Raw genomic sequence first — 17,695 nt, forward strand, 5'->3', positions numbered from 1 at the left:
AGGCTAACACTAGAAAGATGAAACTAGGGATTTTGAAAGGGGTATTTGAGCAGAGAGATACACAGTGGCTAAGGTACTTACCTTGTACCTGACTGACCTGAGTTTGATCCCCAGCACCACATATAGTTCTTTGAGCAACACCAGGAGTGAACCCTGAGCACAAAGCCAGGAGTAAGCCCTCTGAGCCCCCCGAAGAAGTCTTTAGTGAGGAAGAATAAGAGATTTCTGGTAGAGGCTAGCTTAAATTATCCTGGTTAAGTGGGTCAAGAGAGAGAGAAGCTGGTGTAGTTAGGAGTGTGTGCATGAGTTGACCCTGAGTGAGCAAACACCAGTCAAAACCCTCCAAGAGTCTTTTGCCTAAAAAGGGGACACTGGTGGTGGGAAATGTACACCAGTGCAGGGATGGGTCTTGGAACACTGTATGACTGAAACCCAATTATGAATAACCTTGTAACTGTATTTGTGATGATTCAATTAAATATATATATATATATATAGAGAGAGAGAGAGAGAGAGAGAGCGATAGCACAGCATTAGGGCATTTGCCTTGCGCGCAGCCAGCTCAGCCGAGCCGGGTTCGATCCCTCCATCCCTCTTGGAGAGCCCAGCAAGCTACCGAGAGTATCTCGCCCCCACGGTAAAACCTGGCAAGCTACCCGTGACGTATTCAATATGGCAAACACAGTAACAACAAGTCTCAAAAAAAAAAAAATGGAGATGTTACTGGGCCCGCTGGAGCAAATCGATGAACAACGGGAGGACAGTGACAGTGATATATATATATATATATATATATATATATATAATGGGAAAATAAATATAAAGGTCAATCTATAAAGTGGAAATCTCCCTATCAAATACAAATATGTTGCTGATGCCCACTCTTATTAAAATAATAATTTAGGGCTGATAGCTTAATGCATTAAAGTGCATGACTGCGGGCTAGAGCGACAGCACAGGGAGGGGGACATTTGCCTTGCATGCGGCAGACCCAGGTTTGATCCCCTGGCATCCCATATGGTCCCCACCCCCCGACCCAACAACACCAGGATAATTCCTGATTGCAGAGCAAGGAGTGACCCCTGAGTATTGCTGAATATGACACAAGTGAATAAATAAAGCAAGAAAACAGGCAACCCTGAGGGAGCTGGAAAAAAAATCTTAAAAAAAAGTACATGACTGCTCTGTGGAGGCCCTGACTTTGATCCCCAAAACCATATGATACCCCAAGGACTGACACGGTCCTAGTTGCCCCAGCACCTCCAGGTCCAAACAGCACCTCATTGCTGGGCCTAAGCATTAGACTTTCAGGTTCACACAGAGGGACCAAGTATTTCCAGAAGTGGCTGCAGGTTCCCAAGCACTGTAAGAGAGCACCTCCTCAAATAATAATTATTCTAAGTACATTTTTCATTTTAATAATTTTGGCATAATCAGGTTATGATGTTGGGTAAGAGTATTAAAAAGTACTCTGCATCAGTTCTACCTCAAGTAAGAAATGCATAGCAATTAGTCAAATTAGGACAATATATTATAAACTGCAGAATGTAAGTGATCATAAAACATTATTGTATTTAAAACTTATAGAATCTTGCCACACAGCAGTATTGCCAGCCTGCATTTATAGTTGGAGAAACTGAAGCCTAGCAAGGCACTCTAAACGCTAAGGTAGGTAGGCCTTGAACCCTTGGGGTTCCAACCACCCCATAATATTTGTGCTCTGTGCTCTCATGATGGTTATCATTTTGGAAGTTAGATGCAGCTACATTTGTTTATTAATTTACTTGTTTGATTTTTTTTTCCTTTTTGGTTCACACCCAGCGATGCACAGGGGGTACTCCTGGCTCTGCACTTAGGAATTACTCCTGGCAGTGCTTGGGGACCATATGGGATGTCATGGATTGAACCCAGGTTGGCTGCCTGCAAGGCAAACACCCTATCCACTGTACTATCACTCTGGACTCTGCAGCTACATTTTATATTATTTATTTATTTTTAAAAATGTGTTATTTGATTTATTTATTTGCTTTTTGGGTCACACCCAGTGATGCTCAGGGGTTACTCCTGGCTCTGTACTCAGAAATTAGTCCTGGCAGTGCTTGGGGGACCAAATGAACTCAGGTTGGCCACATGCATGGCAAACGCCCTACCCACCGTACATTCACTCTGGCCCCTGCAGCTACATTTTAAAAAGATAAAACCAAGGGCTGGAGCAATAGCACAGAGGATAGGGCGTTTGCCTTGCACACGGCCAACCCGGGTTCGATTCCCAGCATTCCATATGGTCCCCTGAGCACCGCCAGGGATAATTCCTGAGCGCAGAGCCAGGAGTAACCCCTGTGCATTGCCGGGTGTGACCCAAAAAGAAAAAAAAAAAAAGGACAAACAGTTTTAAAACAATGCAGTATAATGTGGCCTCATATATGTACAACAAAAATACATACAATCTAAATCACAAAGGAGGGCTATTTCAGGCACTCAGCATATATATATATGCATATATATTCATTTAAGATTATAAATATTAAGATTAAGATTATAAATATAGAAAATTGGTCCTAGAGGATAAGACATGAGCTATAATCTTGGAGAAGCAATAATCTACAAGTCCCAGAAATTTACGGTATCCACTTAACTGCATGAAATGAACTCAACAAACTTGGACACTTCCCCCCTGTAAGTTCTTGGAAAAACTAAGATTTTGCATGCTTTTAGGATTCCACCTTTAAAAAACACATCACTCCTTAGAAAAGCACCTCTTTGTCTCTCTATTGTGGTACACTTTTTGGCACAGCTCCTTCATTTTCCTGGAGGTGAGGGCACTCCTAGAAAGTGCTCGAGTATGCAGAGATCTTACCTGGGGCTCCTAGAGCAAAGCATTGTTCCTGCCCCTTGAGCCTCTGCCCCATTCACACTCCTTTTTAATTTTGTTTTTGGACAGCACCTGGTTATGCTCAGAGGTTATTCCTGGCTCTGCACTCAGGAATTACTCCTGACAGTGCTGAGCATACTGTATGGGATGCCAGGGACCGAACCCTGGTCAGCTGCAAGTCAAGCATTCTACCCTCTGTAAGGGACTGGTCCTCCAATCCCTTTCCTATGGGGTTTTTGACTTTCTGGTGCTGGTTTTGGAATTCAGGGCTTCATATATATGAGGCATGTGATCTACCACTTATTCACACCCACAGTCCCCCAATCACGTTTTTACGTCCATCTGATCTCAGGGTGACTGAGCACTTGGGTACAAGTGGCCAAGAAGAGTCACCAAGAGTCTCTACAGAGTTGGCCGGAGCTGGGTGACTGGGTGGAAGAACTTCTTAATAGCAGAGGGTCATGGGAATGACCCCTACCATGAGAGAACGAACCACTGCCATCCACTTTCTCTGCCACAGATGGAACCTATTGTTTCCCACCATTTACTGATCACTCATGATGTTGAGTTGTACGTGTCCATCTGGCTAAACCATGGGGCATGCAGATGACTTGTTAACCACATGTGGGCGGTGAGGGGGTGAAATGAATATTTTCCTCAGTAGAATAAAGCAGACTGCTCTCCAGAATGGGGGTCGACCTCACCCAGTGGAAGGATTGAACAGAGCAAAGCCAAGGCTCACTTGGAGGTGAGAGAGAATTCTCTAGAAACCTGCCTTTAGGCTTCTTCAGTCTCGGTTCTTCCTGCTCTAGAGCCTAGGCTCTCCCAGTCTGCAGACTGGACTGAATGACCTCCATGATCCCATGAGCCACCACACACAGTACTCCATACACACCAAATAAGTTAACATCCTGCTGGTTTTGCTTCCCTGGAGAATCCTAATACACTCACTCGAACAATATTTCACATAAACTACATTACAAGCAGTTAACGACAAGGCTAAAGCATCCTTTCCCTCACAGATTTAGGAAATAGGTAGCAATGCAGACAACAAGGAGTTTCTCCTTAGAGTAATGGTCCGGAGAGATGGTACAGCCGGTAAAGCACCTGCCTAGCATGTGGCGGATCCAGGTTCAATCCCCAGAACCCCATGTGATTCCCCCAATTCTTTGAGAACAGAGACAGGAGTAAGCCCTGAGCACTGCTTAATGTGCTCCCCTCTCACACACAAGAGTAAGTTAGCGTCACACAGACTGTACATATGAACTTCATTTTAAAGTCTGAGGTTCGTGGCTGGAAAAATAGTACAGTGGGTAGGACCTTGCATGCAGCTGACCAGGTTTAATCCCTGGCACCACATATGGTCCCTTGAGCTCACCCAGGAGTTATTCCTGAGCACAGGGCCAGGAGAAAGCCTTGAATACTGCTAGGTATGGAAACCCCCAATACACACACACACACACACACACACACACACACACACACACACAAGTAAATAAAAATTGGTGGCTTCACGGAGCTCATTCACGATTAGAGTCTGCACAAGACTGCTTAAGCAGCTGGTTTCTCCACTCTCTTCTCATCTTTTTTCCCTAGTGTGTGGAGGAGGCCAGTGAAATACTCCAATTTTCTACTCCCTAGTAATAAGTCAGCTGCAGAGAACACAGTTCATTTATTTGCTGGTCCATGGAGTAACCTGGCCTTATGCCTCGTGTGCATCTGAGATGTAGTTTATGACCTTGGAATAGTGCCCAAGATTCAGTTTCCTAGGGGATTTGTTGAACATGCCTTGTCATAGTCAGCTTGTGAGAACTAGATGGTAGAAAGAAAACTAACAAGAGCACTAGGTTTGTCCGTGGGAGTATTTCAGCATGAACCACTCACTAATGAGGGACTTCTAAGGAAACCCAAACTGGTGGACAGAATATTCCAAGGGATTCTGCTGTGCATTGCATGGTACCCAGGGAGTATGCTGGAAAGAGTAGCGGCTTCAAAGTCAGACAGATCTGCCTCAAAATCATGCTCCTTAGTTGCGGGTGACCTCTCTGCTTCAAATGTCTCACCTCGCTAATGAAAACCAGGGTTTCCTGACTCTGAGCATCATTCCTAGAATCATACATGTACTCTTTTTTTTTTCTTTTTGGGTCACATCCAGTGATGCACAGGGGTTATTCCTGGCTCTGAACTCAGGAATTACTCTTGGCGATGCTCGAGGAACCATAGGGGATGCTGGGAATCGAACCCGGGTTGGCTGCGTGTAAGGCAAATGACCTCCCCGCTGTGCAATCTCTCCAGCCCATCATGCATGTACTCTTGACAAGGCCTTTCATATAGTTCATTCCTCAATCAATAGAGACCACTTTTTTTTTTCTTTTTGGGTCACACCTGGCGATGCACAGGGGTTACTCCTGGCTCATGCACTCAGGAGTTACTCCTGGCGGTGCTCAGGGAACCATATGGGATGCTGGGAATCGAACCCGGGTCGGCCGTGTGCAAGGAAAACGCCCTACCCGCTGTGCTATCTCTCCAGCCCCTAGAGACCACTTTTTAACACATAGATCCACCTTTACGCTTGTCAAAGTAGTAGGGGTTTGGTTATAAACATTTGCTTGCCAAGTGTTTCTGCATAAAGGAAAGATTACAATCTCATTTTCAAAATTTTATATTAAGTTTTTAGAACAAAGGACCTATCTGAGTTCAAAGCACAGCAGAATCTATATTAGATTGAGAATACTAGAGAATGAGCAGTAAATGCATTCTAAACACTCTGGCCAGTGAGGGGTTACTTTATATTGCCTGGTCTTCTCTTCCCTCCTGGGGAAACACAAATGTGAATGAAAGAATAGCAAATGGAAGATGGTATTGTTTGTGACAAAAAGCTAGCCCCCACTTTAAAAGCCTGGAAAACAATCGTTCTAAAAATCTGAATACTGACTCACAAGGCTACTTTGTTTTCCTTTGGGACGCTAATGAGGCCAGTGATTTTTTTTCTTCTTTTTTACTGGCTGATTTCATAAATGTTTATTTCTAGAACTGCAGTGGGGATGGGTGGGCATGTAAGAAAATAGCTTACTTTGCTCAATGACATGGTTATTTAAAAAAATTCAAAAATTAAGGCAAGAAGAGAGGCGGGGAGTAGAAGTATTTCATAACATTTCATACAAAAGGGTCATAAAAAGATGTTACAAAACCACAGTGTGAAAATTGCAACTGACTCATATTCTAAAATTTGCACTAAACAGTTCTGTAAGGTTGTAAAACAGAGATATGATGATGGGAACATGTTACTCATTTCCAAACCAAAGCATCATAAACTTGTAACTTTTACTTAAAAGAACAAAACATGGGGCTGGAGTGATAGCACAGCAGGTAGGGCGTTTGTCTAGCATGCGGTCCACCCGGTTTGAATCCCAGCATCCCATATGGTCCCCCGGGCACCGCCAGGGGTAATTCCTGAGTGCATGAACCAGGAGTAACCCCTGTGCATTGACGGGTGTGGCCCAAAAAGAAAAAAAAAAGCATAATGTAAGGTTTGTGAATACTTAAGAAGAATAATATAACTAATGGGAATAATATAACTAATTAGGTGGTGGTATATGTTGAATAAAATGTTTGAGTGCTGAAGTTTCCCAATTCTCATCTGTCAAGTAGCTAGAAACCACATTTTATTAGATATTAAATTTCTAGGGTCATATAGATATAGTACAGTGGGTAGGGCATTTGTCTTGCATGCAGCCAACCTGGGTTTGATCCCTAGCATCCCACATGGTCCCCTGAGCACCTCCAAGAGTAATTCCTGAGTGCAGAGCCAGGAGTAACCCCTGAGCATCAGTGGGAGTGTCCTGTCCCAATCTATTAAATTTCTAACTATTATTAGCTTCTCCAGAAAGGTTGGGAAGCTCTCATGCTGACCTGAGATCACATGGTGACCTTGGTGGATAATCTTCTCACAGATTCAGAGCCATGCATTTAAATTCTAATAAACTCATTCAAATATTGAGTTACAGATACAAAAGAGTAACTACTACAAGAGAAAGAATTCCAAGCAGAATGTCCAACAGTCCTACAGAAATTTGCAAAGATCCAGTGAGCTTTGGATATTGGTGGCTTCAGAAAACTTTTGCTTCCTAAAGATTTTACAAGTGGTTTTGTATTTTTTATGGGAACAAATTCACATTTTCATTAATATTCACATTTTCAGTAATACCCATTACAAGATGGGTAGAATCCCATCTTATGCCTTTGCCCTGACAAACTTAATCACCCTAAGTTGTTCATCATGCTGGACACTTCCTGTCAATTCTCTTCACTCTTCATATAACTCAGTGTTTGTCCCTCCTGACAGATGAGGAACTGGAGATGCTGGCTGCTAAGCGAACCGGCTCTAAGTCACACACCTGGAGCTCCTGAGCTCTGCCAGAAGTAATCCCTAAGCACTGGGGGGCATTGTCCACCCCACAAGAAAAAGGAAGAAGGGAAGAAAATTTGAATGAGAAGTAGTCATACAGGCGACATTCAGGGGTCATTCCTGACAGTCTAGTGTATTTGGGGGGTATGCTTGTTTGTTTGGGGGCCATACCTGGCAGTGTTCAAGGCCTACTTCTGGCTCTGCACACAAGGATCACTCCTGGTGGGAGTTAGGGGACCATATGAAGTGTGGGGGATCAAACCTGGATGAGCTATGTGCAAGGCAAAGGCTGTACCCCTGTTCTATCTCTCTCTGATTTATTTTCCTGGCAGTGTCTGAGGACCATGTGGTGCTGAGGATTGACCCTGGGCCTCCCTCATGCAACTCCAGTCCATTGAGCCATCTCCCCAGCCCGGAAGTTAGAGGGGAAAAGTGTTTTAACCTCCTATCTTTGTTCCTGATACTTCAGTTGATCTTCTGTTATGAATGAACTTACCTTAGCTTGGAATAAATACATTCATTTAGTCCCATTTACTTTTTAATTTACTTCCAGGGGGTCTGGAGAGTACAGTAGGTAGGGCACTTGCCTTGCCTGTGGCCGACGCTGGTTTGATCCTAGGCATGCTATATGGTCCCCTGAGTATCACAGGAGTGCAGAGCCAGGAGTAAGCCCTGAGCACCTCTGGGTGTGCCCCTCCCAAACAAACAAGCAAGCAAACAAACAAAAGAATTGATATCCAGGTAGTTTCTCCATATATAGGTAATAAAATTTGTTCTTTTCTCCTATAAAAAGGAAAAAAAAGTGCTAAAAAGGGTGAGTCAGTAAAAAGGTTCTAGAGGCAACACAAAAATTACCTCAAGGAAAAATACAAGTTTCTGTGTAAACAAACCCTGGAAGACAAGCCATTGGCCAGGATTCTCCAGAGGCGCCCTTTATTATCTAGCCAGAAGTGGTCAGGACAGGATGTTCTGGGCACTGGGGCATGGCAATTGTATGGAACAGTCATCCTGGGCAGGAAGACAGACAGACGGAGAGTATAGTATAGTCCCAAAATAAAGTACACTCACAGCCAATACCTTTAGGGGAGTCAGGGGGTTGGGGGGGATGGTTCCTACCACCCACTTCTGAGCCTCGGTCCTGAGACGGGGCCAGGTGGAGAAAAGCACTGGCAGACTCTCCTTTGGGGGGCACCTGCTTTCTCTCCTGTCCTTGGAACTGTCCTCCAGCTGGTGACAGAGGACAATGGCATGGAATGTGTTAATCCAGAATTCCAGCAGCACTTCCTCCACGCTGTCACTCAGAGAGGGAGAGAAGATCAAGGGGGAGGCCCCTCCCCCCGCCCCCCCCCCCCCCCCCCCGCAGTGTCCCAGCCCCAATCTGAGACCTTGACAATTCAGCATCAGGGCTGATATGGCTTCTGTCCTTCCAAGAAACTAGTTTTGGGTGTTAGCAACTTAGAATCCAACCAACGCCTGATCCATGTCCTTCCCCAATCTCTGGGCTATATATACCACATTCTCTCTGGGGTTGTGTGTGTGTGTGTGTGTGTGTGTGTGCTCGCGCGCTTTGCGGTCAAACTTGGTGGTGTTCAGACCAGAACTTGGGAGTCATTCCTAGTGAAGCTCGGGAAACTGTGTGGTGTCAGGGATCAGACCAAGGCCTCCTGTGCTCAATCTTTTTTTGGGGGGTGGGGGTGGGGCAGGTATCCACACCCAGAGTGCTCAGGGCTTACTCCTGGCTCCGTGCGCAGAGATCATTCCTGGTGGGCTTGGGGACCACAGGGAAGGGACCAGGTTGGCCGTGTGCAATGCAAGCTCTTCCCTGCTGTACTCTCAGTCCAGGGTCATCCCCTGAGCCCCTGCCTGCCCCTGTTTCCACGGTGACTCCAGACTGTCCCCTTCTTCCTCAGAGAGGGAAACCTGAAAGGGGGTAGGAGGTACTGCCCTTCAGACAGACTCCTGTGGTCAGCACACCCACAGCCTGGGCTGTTCCCACAGTCCACGCAGGGGCACCTGGCACCTGTTCAACCTCCCTGGTCCGCCTGTGTAGCCAGAGGCTCCGGGAATGAAAAGGATGAAAAGGCACAGCCGCCAAGGAATGCTGATTGCTTCCCCATCCGGTGCCAGCCTGCTCGGCAAAGCTGTTCTGAACAAAGCAGACAGCTGGCCCGGGCACTGGCACTCAGAGCTGCTCTCAAGGGGGGAGAGAAGCGAGGCCCGTCCTAGCTCGACGGTGACAGTAAGGGGACCGGCTTAGAGAGCCCGGGGTGTGCCTGCTAGTGCCTTCACCTCCTGCCCCCAGCATCCAAGCCGGAGAACAGCAGCCAGAAGCCAGAGAACACGGCCGGGGGGAAGTCAGCGGGGCTCCCTGTTTCCGCTCCTGAAACTGACCCCTGGCAAACGGGCCACGGTGCTGTTTGCTCTTGGCTGTGGGAAACGCTATGAAGTGGCTCCTTTATGCTCGTGGAGACTGACACTTAACATTGCTCGTGTAGCCCGGGGAAGGCCAGAAGGAAGTCGGAGCTTTAAAAATCTCACTTGCTGGGGCTGGAGCCACAGAGGGGAGGGCGTTGGCCTTGCATGCAACTGAACCGGCATCCCCTATGGTCCTCCGAGCAACGCCAGGAATAATTCCTGAGTGCAGAGGTAGGAGCATCGCCAGTTGTGACCCAAAAAGCAAAAACAAACAAACAAACCAATTCCACGAGTTATTTAAACACGGAAAGTATAGTGAAGCATAGTGGAATAAACCGCAAGGTGAGAGAGGGATCCCCTTCAAGCATAATCAGAAACCATAATTCACGTTGGAAAACTCCCAGTAGCTATTACCATCAAACGGAAAGGAAGGCATCCCCGGAAAACCCGGGGGTGAGGCTGGGGGTCAGAGCTGCATGCAGCCCCCCCCCCCCCCGCACTGCAGAGTCCAGCAGCACCAACTCCCCAGCCAGCAGCAGGAGATCCAGGGTTCGAGTTTGCTGGGTGCCCAGGACGCCAGGGAGCTCCGTCACAGGGGAGAGGCACAGTCAGGCCAGTGCCAGAGGTTGAGGCAACACTGACTGTCAGCAGTCCCTGCAGGCCCTGTGCTCTCCCTCTGCCCCAGGGAAAGCTCAGGCCACCTGTCTTCTTTTGGGATGGAGGTTGGGTGGCATACCTGGCAATGCTCAGGGGTTACTCCTGGCTCTGCACTCAGGAATCACCCCAGGCAGTGCTCCAAGGACCATCTGGGATGCTGGAGATGGAACCTGGTTCTGCATTCAGGAATTAACTCCTGGCAGTACTTGGGGGACCAGATAGGGGGCCAGGGATGGAACCCAGGTCAGCCACGTGCAGGGCAAGCCTGACTTTGGCTGTGGCTGCAGATGGCTGCAAGTGGGCCTGGTGTAGACCTGGGAGGAGGGACCCGGCTCCCACGGGGACACGGGGAATGACGGGAAGGAAGGAGGAGGAGGGACCAGAGACGGGGGTAGGAAGTGAAGGAGGAAGAGGGGGCTCCACTCAGTCCTCCAGGAGGTGATGACACACTGGCCCCTCTCTCCATACACCCAAAGACTGAAAGAACAGAACAGAACCCTGAAACTAGAGTCACAGTGCCTTCTATTGGAAAAACAAAGCAAATGCCTGCCCCACAGGGAGCCTGGGCAGAACCCGTGAGACCAGGTCTTTAAACGGAGAGACTCAAGGACTTCGATGTCTTTTCATGTGTGTGTGTGGGGGGGGGAGGGGTGGAGTGCCACACAGGGGGGTGCCCTGTGCTCAGGGCTTATACCTGGAGGTGCTCAGTTATTAACTAGGGCCAGTTCACATGCTAGGGCAGCGCCTTAATCCTGCACCAGCTCTCCGGACCTGAGGGACAGCACTGTTAGTTTTTAAGTTTAAAAAAAAAATGGGGATGGGGCTGTAGAGATAGCACAGCAGGTAGGGCGTTCGCCTTGCACACGGCCGACCCAACCTGGGTTGGATTCCCAGCATCCCATATGGTCCCCTGAGCACCGCCAGGAGTAACTCCTGAGTGCAGAGCCAGGAACAACCCCTGTGCATCGCCAGGTGTGACCCAAAAACAAATAAATAAATAAATAAATAATTTAAAAAATTAAAAATGGGAGGGGCTGGAGTAATAATACAGTAGGTAGGGCATTTGCCAACCTGGGTTTGATCCCCGGCATCCCATATGGTCCCCCAAGCACCACCAGGAGTAATTCCTGAGTGTAGACCCAGGAGTAACCCCTGAGCATCTCAGGGTGTGACTCAAAAAGAAAAAAAAGGACTAGAGAGATAGTACATTGATAGGGTGTTTGCCTTGTGCACAGTTGACCTGGGTTTGATTCCCAGCATCCCATATGGTTCCCTCAGTACTGCCAGGAATAATTTCTGGGTGCAGAGCTAGAGTCACTTCTGAGCATTGCTGGGTGTGGCCCCCAAACCCCCAAAAAATGACCAAAAAAACAAACAAAAATCAACAGTATGCATTAAATGCACTCTAATACAGAATGCAGCATTAATATTGAATGTGATCAAAGTAGAGAGAGAGTAATGTGGAAATCATCTGCCCCACAGGTAGGCAAAGGGTGTGGGATGAGGTTATACTGGGGTTTTTGGTGGTGGAGAATGGGCACTGGTGAAGGTACGGGTGTTTCATTGTATGACCGAGACTTAGACCCGAAAGCTTTGTAACTGCTCTCATGGTGATTCAATAAATAAAATTATAAAAAATGAAAAAGAAAAGAATGCAGCATTAATGAAATAAAACAGGAAATATAGGAGTATAAGTGCTTTCTTACCAAACAGAGCTACTGATTGTGAAATGAATAAAACAAAACAGAAAAGAGACTCAAATATGTGGAGACTAATTAAAATTCTCCTGAATAACTCTTGGGTCAATTTACAAAAAATCAAAGTAGATATTAAAAAATTACCTGAAGGCAATAAAAATGAGGAAATGACCTATTAAGTCCTATGAAATTCAGCAAAAGCAGTATTAAGAAGTCTGTAATAGTAAATACACACAACAATAAAGAAGAGTTCCTAAAGCAACTTAATAGCTGAAGAAAAAGGAAATAGAATTTTTCTAGGCTAGAAAAGGAACAAATGAGACCACAAATCAGTTGAAAGAAGAAAATTCCTAGAGCAGAAAAAAAATGAAATAGAAATAAAGAAATGCTATAAAACATCAACACAACTCAGTTCTGCTTCTTTGAAGGGATAAAATTGATAACCCTTAGCTAAGCTCATTAAGAATTCTTAAAGAATGGGGCCAAACAGATAATACAGTGGGCAGGGCACTTTCCTGGCACACAGTCAAATCAGGTTTAATCCCTGGCATCCCGTATGGTCCCCCAAGCACAGTGAGGAGTAATTCCTGAGTGTAGAGCCAAGAGTAACCCCTGAGCATTACTGGGAGTGGCCAAACCCCTCTCCCACCAAAACAAAAATTTTTTAAGAGAAAACAAGTAGAGACCCCTAAGATTTCTGTGAACATGTATATAAAATACCTAAAATTATATATATAGAAGAAACCGACACATTTTCAGAATCTCATCACCTAAGACTGACCGAGGACGGAAGACAGAGCTTGAGCCTAAGTTCAGAAATCCAAAGCGTCCTACCAAGGAGTGGACACTCAGGTACAAAGATGTGGGCCTTCAGAAAGAATAAGGACAAGCCTGGGGCTAGAGTGAGAGTTCAGTGGGTTCGGGCATTTACCTTGCATGCAGCCCACCTGGGTTTAATCCCCATAGGGTCCCCTGAGCCTGTCAGGAGTGATCCTGGAGCATACTAGTGTGGCCCCCCCCCAAAAAAAAAACAGAATAAGGCCGAGAAATGTTCGCAACCTCCCTCTCTCTTTTCTCTTTCTCTGGTTTTGGACACACCTGATGGTGCTCAGGGATCATTCCTGAAGATACTTGGGGAGCCATCTGGGGTGTCAGGATCAAACTTGGGTCAGCTGTGAGCAAGGAAAGTGCCTTATCCACTGTACTGTCCCTCAGACTGCAATCAATGCTTAGTTACGTAAAAAAGAAAGCATGAGTAAAACAGAAGTTTGGCTGGAGCAATAGCACAGCAGGTAGGGTATTTGCATCGCACGTGGCCAACCTGGGTTCAATTCCCAGCATCCCATATGGTTCCCCCCACCACCACCACCACCCTGAGCACCGCCAGGAGTAATTCCTGAGTGCATAAGCCAGGAGTAACCTCTGTGCATCGCCGGGTGTGACCCAAAAATAAAAAAAAATTTTTTTGAAAAACAGAAGTCATCCTGGATGCGGCTTGGCAGGGCTGCTTATGTCGTCTCTGTCCCTTCCGGGCGGAAAACACAGGAGTCTGCAGCTAAAGTCAGCTAACCAACCAGACCGGTGGCTAGCTTCATCCAGGAGGCGAAAACACAATCCATTTTATGTCATTTTGCACCAAAACATTTGGCATCCTTTAAAGATCCAGTGATAGGGTCAGAGCGATAGTACAGCGGGTATGGTGTTTGCCTTGCACGCGGCTGACCCAGGTTCAATCCTTGGCATCCCACATGGTCCCCCAAGCACCACCAGGAGTAATTCCTGAGTGCAGAGCCGGGAGTTACCCTGAGCATCACTGGGTGTGACCCAAAAAGAAAAGTAAAAATCCAGTGATTTCCTATGAGATTTCCATACTCCCTGGATGAAGCAAAAGAACTGGCAAAACTATGAGGGGTTTCTGAACCCTGATGCCTGGGTGCCTGGATGCCTGGGCCTCACCAGGCTGCACTTCACTCCTCTGGGCTCTCCCAGGCCCTACAGAATGATGTCCGGGTCTCTAGGTGGCCCAGGGATGGATCAGTGCTCAGGTGCACACCTTGCAGGGGTGAGACCCAGGTTCTATCCCCAGGAGATTTAACAGACAGCTTGTCTGATTGGTTAAAGTGAGACCACAAGGGTGGATGAGAGGAACTATTCCCTTCTGGAAGCTCTCCAAGGGCTCATTTGACTCCAGCACCATTTCAGAAGTTCTTTGCATCCTATTAAAATCTGGTTTGCTCTGCATCGCACTGAGCCTCAGGGGTGCTGTATGAAATGATTTCTGTTTCTGCTGTATGAAATGATTTGGGGGTTCCATTAAGAACCCCTCCTCCAGTTTCTTTAACTCCTTTTCAAAGTACAACTGACAAAATAGGAACGATATCCCACCCATTATTCAGCAGAAGAAGACGTTTTCCAGTCAACCCTGTCATACTTAATAGCTCTGGAACATATTAAATTTTCCTCACAATATTTTAAAATTGAATCATCATCTGGATTTTTGTTAATTAGGAACTCATTTGCAAAAACCTGAAAATCCACACTCTGGGGTGGAAAAGCACTTAAGACAAAATGAAAGCAATGAATTTGAAGCCTCACTTAGGACTTAAAGGTAAAGGTAAAGGTAAAGGCCCTCCCGTTGATCGTCGATTTGCTCGAGCGGGCCCAGTAACGTCTCCATTGGAGACTTTGTTGTTACTGTGTCTGGCATATCGAATACTCTCGGTAGCTTGCCGGGCTCTCCGAGAGGGGCGGAGGAATCGAACTCGGGTCGGCCATGTTGGCCGCTTGTAAGGCGAACACCCTGAACATTGAATTCTGTCCAGGGTCATGAGCTGACAGACAAAACCAAGAGGTTTCATACATGTTCATAATAGCTTCTGTGCTTGACCAACAGAGAAGTTACAGTCAAGAGGTTAGTTTTTGCTTTAAGACGATTTCTAAGCTACATTTGGTAAGTTTCTTTCTCCTGAGTTATTTAATTTTTTCCCCCATTTTGTAATCTTTTCCTTTCCTTTTTTCCTCTTGCTCATTAAAAATCATGGGAAGGGGGAAAGGGGTTTTGGTCATAATAGGAGGGGCTCAGGGGTCATTTCTGGCAGTTTGGGGAACTGCGTTGGCCACATGCAAGTCAAGCTCTTTAACTGCTGTGCTATCTCTCTGGCCCCATAAGATGATCCTTTGAGGAGCCCACTTCACAGATCTGGAAACTGAAGCCTGAGACGTTTCTGAGTCTGCACACAGTCACTGTGCCCTCTTCCCACATCCGATAAATCCAGCTCTGGCTAGCCCCTGGGGGACGCCGAGGCCTTCCTGCACCATCACCCCGGCTCTCTGGAGCCCACCGGTAGGAATGACACGGGAGACCAGGCCAAGAGCAAAGGCGGAGTCCGGCTCAGACACTCGGGTGGGAACAGAAGCGCGCGCAGGCGCACGCCAACACCCGGACACTCCCCCCGCCCCCTCCCCCCAGCAGCGCCTCGCAAACCCCGCAGCGGACCCCGCGCCACGCCCCCGCTGCAAAGTGGAACCGGAGTTGGGCGTGAGATTCCCTCGAGCATGTGACTGGAAGTAAAAAAAAAAAAATCCAAATCCCCCCCCCAAAACCACACTCCTACTTTGGGGTGTAAAAAAATGGGAAACGGGCATTTTCGCTTGGCGGAGGGAGGCGGTTCCCAGGCGGCGCGCAAGGGGTCCCGGAGGTATCTGGCCAAGCCGGTCAGCGGGTCAAGCGCTCGGCCGAGAGCTTGGACCCTGCAGTACCGGGGAGCGCCTAGGCCCACCACCTTCTGACACCTAAAGGCGCTCAGATTGCCGCTACCCCCTCCGGGGTCGGAAGTCGGCCCCGCACGGTGCTCCCGGAGGCGCTGCCACACCCAGGTCCCCGCTGCGCTGATGCTCCGGCTAGGGCGGTCCCTGCGCCGGGTACAAAGGTGCCCTCGTGCGGGAAAGCACAGGCCTGATCTCATTGTTCCCATTCCCGGGTTCAACCGCAACTTCTCCTCTTTCCCGAGGGACTCGGACGCACCCGGCGGTCCATACCCGCTGCCTAGGTCCCGCTGCCATACCCGAGGTCCGTCCTTTGTGCCGGCCGGACCCAAAGCCCAAGACGCGCCCCCAGCCCGAGGGCTGCAAGCCGCACGCTCCAGACACTCTCCAGCAGCCGCGGGGGGACTGTGGTACCCCCGCCGCGCCAGTGCGCACCCCGCATCCCCCAACCCGAGATACAGGCGTGGCGACGTGCGTTGCAGGACCACCCGGCAGCCGGGAACCCCGGCAACCCCGGCCCTGGGGCCGCAGCCTGTGCCCCCCGCCGCCCGCCGCAACCTTTAGAGTCCGGCGCGCACAGCCACCGCTACTCACGTTTCCAGGTGGGGGGCTCGCGGGGTGCGCGTGCTGCCCCCCGCCACTGGGAACTCGCAGGAAGAAGAAGCGCCCCGAGAACCGCCTGGCAGTCGGCGAGAGTGACAAGCAGGCGACGGGCCGGCGCCCACCGCTCGGCGGTGCCGCAACCGCAGCTGCCAGGTTTAATAACTATGACAGACAGCCCCTCCCCGCCCCCCGAGACACAGAGATGACGGGCAGGGCCCGAGGTCGGCACGTTCGACTGCAGTCACAGGCCCCAGCTCCGGCGAGGCCGCAGCGAGCCACCACCTTGCAGGGGACGCACCCAGAAAGAGGGGTCCCGGGCCGGCCGCCAGCCAGAAACCCCCAGCATCCCCGAGGTCTCCACAGAGGCCCTGCACACGAATCGGAACTCTGTCCCCAAGGTCTTGGGGATAGACAACAAGGGGCCAGCGCCTCGTAGTTTCCCAAACCCGCGTCTCCAAGGCGAAGGGCGCCGAGCCCAGGGGCCGCGCCTAACAAATCCCATTTACCCGGGATTTCTGGGCTTTGGTGGGGGTAGCCGGCACTGGCCAAAGCACCAGAAGCTTCCGGAACCGTGCTGGCCTCGCGTTTGGGGCGCACCCGCGCACGCAGCCTCAGTCGTCCGAGGACGCTGGCCCGCAGAACCTTACTGTCGGGGGGCGCTCCCGGGCAGTTCCCCGCGGGCCCGGACCATCTCCAAAGCGCGCACGGCTCCTCTGGAGCGGTGGGATTCGCTCAGCCCGGCAGGGATGCGTGGTTCCGGGGCGGGCGCTGCGGAGAGGCCAGCCCGAAGGAGCGCTTTGGAGAGCGTCAGGATGCGGGACGCCGAGCGCAGAGTGCCCCGCCCCGCGCCGGCCCGCGCCCTCCGCACCTGCATCTCCCGCCGCGGTTTCCCTGGAAACTCCCGGGCGCCGATGCTCCCAGCAGACTCGCCGTTACCCTGACAACGCCTCTCTGGTCCTAGCGGGGTGCAGGGATGGAAGCGATGGACGCCTGTCTGAAACCACAAGTTCAAGGAGATCCGCCAGGGCGCTTGGGTAGGAAAGGCAGAGCCGGGAAGTCTGGGACCCGAGGCGCAGCCGCGCGACGCCGCGCGGGGGTGGGGTGAGCGGACCTGGCAGACTGCGGGGACCGCATTTGTCACCCCTCTGTTCCAGGCTGCGAGAATGTGTGCTTGGTTTTCGGATGAATGCCGCCTTCCCTTCAGCATATTTGGTGGTGTCTCCCCCTCCCCCGCCTCCCCGGTGCCCCGGCCTCCCCCACCCCCACGCCACCCCCATT

At 49.4% G+C, this 17,695-nt stretch overlaps 1 protein-coding gene and 1 pseudogene across 5 annotated transcripts in view; one reads left to right on the plus strand and one right to left on the minus strand.

The window, feature by feature from the left end:
• Positions 1 to 17,263, minus strand: part of TRIM2 (tripartite motif containing 2) — a 154,212-nt gene extending 136,949 nt beyond the window's left edge. The window contains exon 1 of one of the 5 annotated variants that reach the window (XM_056119194.1): positions 17,065 to 17,263. The gene's annotated coding sequence lies outside the window, so the exon portion shown is untranslated. Of the gene's footprint in view, positions 1 to 16,408; positions 16,431 to 16,923; positions 17,042 to 17,064 lie in introns of those variants that run through there. The other 4 variants (XM_056119193.1, XM_056119191.1, XM_056119192.1 and 1 more) reach the window with 4 other exon arrangements.
• Positions 1 to 17,695, plus strand: part of LOC130028279 (60S ribosomal protein L27a-like) — a 56,378-nt pseudogene that overhangs the window by 12,593 nt on the left and 26,090 nt on the right.

This window comes from Sorex fumeus, unplaced genomic scaffold, assembly GCF_029834395.1.
Source record: "Sorex fumeus unplaced genomic scaffold, SorFum_2.1 ptg000039l, whole genome shotgun sequence".
Lineage (NCBI taxonomy): Eukaryota > Metazoa > Chordata > Mammalia > Eulipotyphla > Soricidae > Sorex > Sorex fumeus.